Source organism: Zingiber officinale, chromosome 8B (genome assembly GCF_018446385.1).
Source record: "Zingiber officinale cultivar Zhangliang chromosome 8B, Zo_v1.1, whole genome shotgun sequence".
Classification (NCBI taxonomy): Eukaryota; Viridiplantae; Streptophyta; class Magnoliopsida; order Zingiberales; family Zingiberaceae; genus Zingiber; species Zingiber officinale.
In genome coordinates, this window is record NC_056001.1 from 94,092,195 (window position 1) to 94,098,956 (window position 6,762).

A 6,762-nucleotide genomic window follows, 5' to 3' on the forward strand; every position below is an offset into this window, starting at 1 on the left:
GCATCGGTCCATTCTCGAGCGCCAAGGAGCTATGGGAGAAGCTGATCGAGCTTCACGAAGGGACCTCCGATACCAAAGTAAGTAAGCGAGATTTGTTGTTCAATAAATTGTATAACTTAAAAATGTAGGAAGGTGAGACGGCTAGCCAGCTCCACGCCCGAATTCAAGAACTACTCAGTGGTCTCCATGCGATCGGACAGAAGGTAGATAACCGGGACATCATAAGGTACTCCTTAAACGCCTTTCCAAGGAACACCTTGTGGGCATCCATGGTAGATGCCTACAGGGTTTCTAAGGATCTCTCTACTATTAAATTGGATGAGTTGTTTTCTGAGTTTGAGCTTCACGAACAGACTAACTCACGTTCGACTGAGAAAGGGTTGGCCTTGATTGCAGGTACAAGAAGAGCACGCGAGTCAAAATCAAAACGTAGAACCGAACAAGAATCAGAAGAGGAACAAGATTCGGAAGACGACGACGAGCTCACATCCGAATTCGTCAACCTGATGAAGAAACTCTACAAAAAGAAGGGCTTCAATAAAAAGGATGTCAAAAAGGCCATCCAGACCAAAGAAGCCCAAACAAGCTGAAAGGTCAAATTTGAGGTGACTTGCTACGGGTGCAATCAAAAGGGGCACATCAAGGCGAATTACCCGAATCAAAAGGACCCTAAGAAACCAAGAAGGAAGAAGGCTCTGAATGCAACTTGGGACGAATCTTCTTCCGAGGAATCCGACGACGAAGAAGTCGAGCAGGCGAACCTCCTCGCATTGACAGCCCGGGACTACACCAAAAGCGAGGACGAATCAGAAGCCGAGTCCGAGAGAAGCCACGGATCCGCATCCATTTCCGAAGGGCCAAAACCCTCTGTAAATAAAAGTCGTTTATACAGTTTAATCAATTACTTAATGTATAAAGTAGCTAAGTCCAAAGTTCGAATCAAGTCGCTTCTAAAGGAGGTAACACTCCTTAAAGAAGTGACTAATACCGAATCATTGACTGATTCAGCTCAGACTGGAACCTCAACTCAAGTTCAAAAACTTGAGGAAGAGAATTCCAACCTGAGAAGGTATGTCAAGGATTTGAAGACTACCCTATAACGGTTTTCTTTGGGGTCCAAGAACCTGGACCTAATTCTTGGGACTCAAAGAGCCGTTTACAATAAAACTGGACTAGGTTTTAAATCTAGAAGGAAATATCGGTCTTACCTATCATTAGTCAACAAACCAAATAGTAAACTAGTCCAAGCATGGTTACCCAAGTCCAACCTGATTAATCAAGTTGGACTTGGTCAATACTGGGTCCCCAAGGATCAAGTACATTACCTTGAAAAACCTAATCGAGGTTATGATCCTGGGGGAGCAAAAAGAAAAACTATTTTTATTAATAAATAAATAAATATAATCTTAACAAACAAATAATTAATAAATAAATAAAAATAATCTTAACAAATAAATAATAAATAAAAAAATAATTAATAAACAAATAATTAATTAATTAATAAATAAAAATTATCTTTAATTAAATTAAAATTATTTTAATAAATTATCTTAACAAACAAATAAATAAATTAAATTATTTTAATAATTAATTAATTAAATTTAAAGGAAAATCAATAATGGAAGCTCCATAATAGCTGGCACCTCCAAAAAGGAACCTACCCGACAGGGTAACTAAACGCAATCTACTCGGTAGGGTAATTGGGACTAGAATAAAAAGGGCTAAGTTTAACTTGACCCACGGTACTGGTGAAGTATTGGATGATAGTACGTTAGGGAAGCTTAGTCTATGCATGTCTAGGAAGATATGGCTTCGACCTGGTGCATTTGGCTAAGTGGAACTGACCGAAGCTACCCTTTATGGATCCTAACTTGTCACGCCCCCCGAGGAAATACCTCCCGAAAAATTTCGACAGCATCTCCCCTGTACCGGTGACAATCGGAAACATCCGTACAAACAAAATACGTCAGCCACAGGCGGCTGGAATATTTATGCACAAAAGAAACACAACCACGCAGTTAAATATCTAGCCCACACAGATATATATCAAAAACACAGCGGAAAAACGAATAAAGAACCCACAAATGCGAAAGTCCACAAAATACCACAGGTACAAGTCCACGATACACGAATCAAACATAGTCGTTTTCACAACTCTAAATCCAACAAAATCGAAGGGTGGGGAAAGAGAAAACAAAACCAAAAAGGGGCTCCGGATGTGACGTGGAAAGGGGGAACCGGCCGGCAGCACACTCCAAGCATCATCATATCATCTACCTACTACCTGAAACCATCAGCATATAAACGGGGTAGTGAGTACAGGGAACTCAGCAGGTATAGACAGGATAAAACATGGTCTACATAAAGATATAGGAGTCAAAGGATACAGTCTCCATAAGCCAAGAATAAGAATATGCTAACATAACACAACTCATCTATCTATACCTGATAAAATGACTGTGCATGAACATACCAGACATAATAAAAGCATATAACGTAAATGTACATACCCGAAAAGAACCAACCCCCTGATACCATGATCCGTAAACCCACCGAGTCAATAACATACTCCGGACACCTGTGCAATATATATACGACTGTAAATATATGTAAAGTAAATGACATGTATGCAGCATGGCATCCATATGCAGCATACATAGCTCAGACAAATGCAACAGTACACAGTCACATGCAACTAATATCTAGTAAGCATGTATGCAAAAATATCCCCACCGATGCACCGTGCATCATATGCAAAAGTGCATGCATGCTCCATGGTCACCCCCGCCACCTCTCTAGACACCACGACCCCTGTATGGCCGAGAGGCTTGGGTCTGTGACGACTGTACTACCCTCCAGCCCACAATAGAGTGGTCGAGGCGGACAGTCCGCTAGTAGCTATCTAACTACATAGCATCAGGGTCCCTGACTGCTCACAACGCCGGATCTCACTAAACCTCGTGACCGGGTGGCACAACAGGACAAGCGGCGACTGCTCCAGCTACCACTACCCATGAGTGGTCGAAGGTGCGCGCTAAACCAAACCAACTGATGACCTTCTCAACCACAAGGGAGACAACGGTCATCAGATGCAATGAATGATGAGCATGATATACATATATATAATCATCATCCATGCAACAACCTTCCCCCTCATAAACGCCTCCAATAACCACAACAGACGTAACTACACATACCACTATGCAAATGGAATGGTAAACCTGTAGGACCTATAACCCATACCAATCACAACCTAGACAGGTATAGCCCACAAATATCCAATACAGTCCTCCCTACAACACTCTACATGTGTATAAACAATAGAGTCACCAATAACAAGAATAGAGACTGTAACGAAGCAACCCAGATCATATCAAAGATCAAGCAAAAGAGACAAGCAGGAAAGCAACAAATAATAAGATTTAAGGAATGCAACCTAAACATCCAAAAACATATAACCATGCTTTAAAGTTCAAAGAGCTAAATAGAAATTTAGGAAGAAATACCCGCCTCGATATATCCCGCAATCAACAGAACCACCACGTCACGCGGCACGTCACCGATCAAGGTCCTGTATCACATATACAAATTTATATAACTAAATATGTGCACACTCCAGATAGACGAATTACCTTTAAGTAAATAACCCACTGAAAGTAATAGCTACTGTGATCACTATTCTTTCCACTGGTCAAGCTAAATTAATTATCAATTTAGCTTAACTCATCTCAAACTAAATTCCCATTAGACTCTTCCATAATCACCTAACAATGAGCAAACCTCACATCATAGAATCCATATCCAATTTAGATACATCTACATTCACAACCTCTGATCACAACACCACCTCACCACACCATCAACCGACCTTGATCCACTGTCCACAAAAAAACTACAGTAACATTCAAAGCATTCCACAACCGAACAACCTAATTCACAACTCCTCTTGGTCCCATCCATGATCTAGGTCAGAAAATACACCGGACTCACTGCACTCAGGTTAAATCAAGAGAATAGAGCAAGAAATAACAGTGTATCAATTCCCTACGACAAGTAAACTACACATAGTATCTTTACTGGCCAGATCAATACAAAACAGTGGAAATCCACTAAGAATTCTATGAACAACAATGACCAATTGATTCCCTTACCTCTACTTCTTCAATTGCCGGAGATGGTCACAGATCCGGTGACAGAATCGATTTAGTCAAGCTGTGGTGGCCGGAAACGAGACTCCGATCTCTGCTGCCCCAAGAGAGTTACCCGAATCAACACTAGAGAAGGATCAAGATTCGAATTTACATCCAAAATCAAACCCGAATCAATTCCAGAAGACAGATTAGGGTTTCAAATCCACGATCAAAAAGGAAAACCAAACTGCTTACCTCAAGATCGCGGTTAGGGCAACGACATGTTCTTGCTGACGAATAGAGAAGAGATCGGGAAGGGACAAGGGTTCTTACCTCCCTCAATCGGTCGTCACTGGCTAGATCCAACGCCGACTCCCTTGATTCCCACCCAACAGCCGGCGAAATCCACCGATCAAGGATCTGTCGCCGCCATTCGCCGAGATCAGAGAAGAGGAAAAGGGATCGGGGAGAAGGAGGGTTTCGTTCCACTAACCTTTCTTCTCTTCGATGCTCCAAGATCCGCTCCTCGCCGGCGACACCGAGGGAAGAAACGATCGCCGGTCTCGATCGCGTGGCGTCGGAGATCGCGAGGCGCAGGGGAGGAATAGAGAAGTCGACGGTGAACAGGGAGGCTTCGGGCTTTATAACGAGATTAATCCAATCCCTAGGTTAGCTTAATTAAGACCTAAGTCTAGCCTTAATCAATTCCCACTTAATTTGGGTATTCCAAACCTGTCACCATCTAACCCTATCGATATATCCCTCAAAATGAGTCATATGGACTCCGTTTAACTCCAGAAAAATTTCTAAAAATTCTTAAAAATTTTCCTAAGGTTATTCCGCGATAACCCTAAAAATAGTTTCGCATATATTACATTCTCCCCCACTAATAAGAATTTGGTCCCCAAATTTATTACTACCAACAAAAGCAAGAAGTAGTAGATAAACCTATTCTAGTTACTGAAATAAACTTTACTCACCTTCAGCAAATAGGTGTGGGTAACTAGCTCGCATCTTATCTTCCAACTCCCAGGTGGCTTCTTCGTCTGAGTGATGCCGCCATCCAACCTTGACCAGTCGAATCGTCTTGTTCCGCAACCGGCGCTCTTTGCGGTCCATAATCCGAACTGGAACCTCCTCATAAGATATATCCGGCTGAAGTGCGACTGATACGTCAGTGAGAATATGCGAAGGGTGCGGTACATATCTCCTCAACATAGATACATGGAATACATCATGCACCCCAGTAAGTGCTGGTGGTAGCGCCAGTCGATACGCCACCTCACCTATCCTCTCGAGAATCTGGAAGGGTCCAATGTAGCGAGGTGCCAACTTACCCTTCAACCCAAACCTTTTTACTCCTTTCGTAGGGGATACTCGTAAAAATACATGATCACCAACAGAAAACTCTAAAGGTCTCCGTCTCCGATCCGCATAACTCTTCTGTCGATCCTGAGCCTCTGACAACCTGCGCCTGATGGTACAAACCATCTCTGCATCACGCTGAAGACTCTGTGGCCCCAAAATCTGTGTTTCCCCAACTTCTGTCCATAAGGTAGGAGATCTACATGCTCTGCCATACAACGCCTCATAAGGTGCCATCTGTATCGCTGAATGATAACTGTTGTTGTAGGCAAATTCTACTAAATGTAAATGATCCTCCCAACTACCCCCGAAGTCCATGACACATGATCTCAGTAGGTCCTCTAATTGTACTTTTAACTCCTCCAATTCTTTAGGTGCCATGCGATATGGAGCCTTTGATACCGGTGCTGTCCCCGGAATCAACTCAACCGTGAACTCCACTTGCCTTTTTGGGGGCAAGCCAGGTAATTCCTCTGGAAATACATCGGGGTACTCCCGAACTATAGGAATGTCAGAAAGCGGTGGGGTATGATCCTGATCAGTCTTAATCATAGATAACAAATACCCCTGGCATCCTTGAGACAATAATCTCTGAGCTTGCATAGCTGAGATGATAGAAATCCCCTCATCCTTAGTACCCATGAACACCCAGGACGGTAGACGCGGAGGTCTAAATGTAACCATTCTCGCGCTGCAGTCCACGGTAGCATGATATCTGGCCAACCAGTCCATGCCCAAAATGATGTCTAAGTCTAACATATCCAGAACCTGCAAGTCCACTGTAAGGGTCTGACCCTCGAAACCCAATGGACAATCTCTAATCTCCTGACTGATATTTAATATCTCTCCCGAGGGTAAAGATACCGCTAATGTATGAGTCCGACGTACCGGTAATCTACAAATCTTACTCAGAAATATCCGAGAAATGAAAGAATGAGAACTACCAGTATCTATCAATAATGCTGCAGGAAAAGTATAAACAGTAGTCATACCCCGAAAGACCGATCCCTCGGCCCGCTGTGCCTCCTCTCGAGTAATGGCATACACCCGTCCTGCCTCCGTGCCTGCCGGCGGCATCTCAGTGCCAGTCTGAAACTGTGCTGATGGAGTAGTAGCTAACTGCTGAGGCTGGATCACCGGACAAGAGCTAGGCGGCGTCGGAAAATACTGATGTGCAGGATGCATCTGATGTGACGAGACAGCCGGGGAATACTGCATAGCCATAGGTACCGCTGGGTACTGCTGACTCTGAATATGGTATACCAGG

The 6,762-nt window shown here is 43.3% G+C and overlaps 1 long non-coding RNA gene across 1 annotated transcript; it reads right to left on the bottom strand.

The window, feature by feature from the left end:
* Positions 1–1,945: 1,945 nt before the first annotated feature.
* Positions 1,946–3,550, bottom strand: LOC122016431. Its single transcript, XR_006121120.1, has 2 exons — positions 3,507–3,550; positions 1,946–2,284 (listed from the first exon to the last, which is right to left on the bottom strand). It is a non-coding gene; the product is annotated as an uncharacterized LOC122016431 (long non-coding RNA).
* Between the last annotated feature and the right edge of the window lie 3,212 nt (positions 3,551–6,762).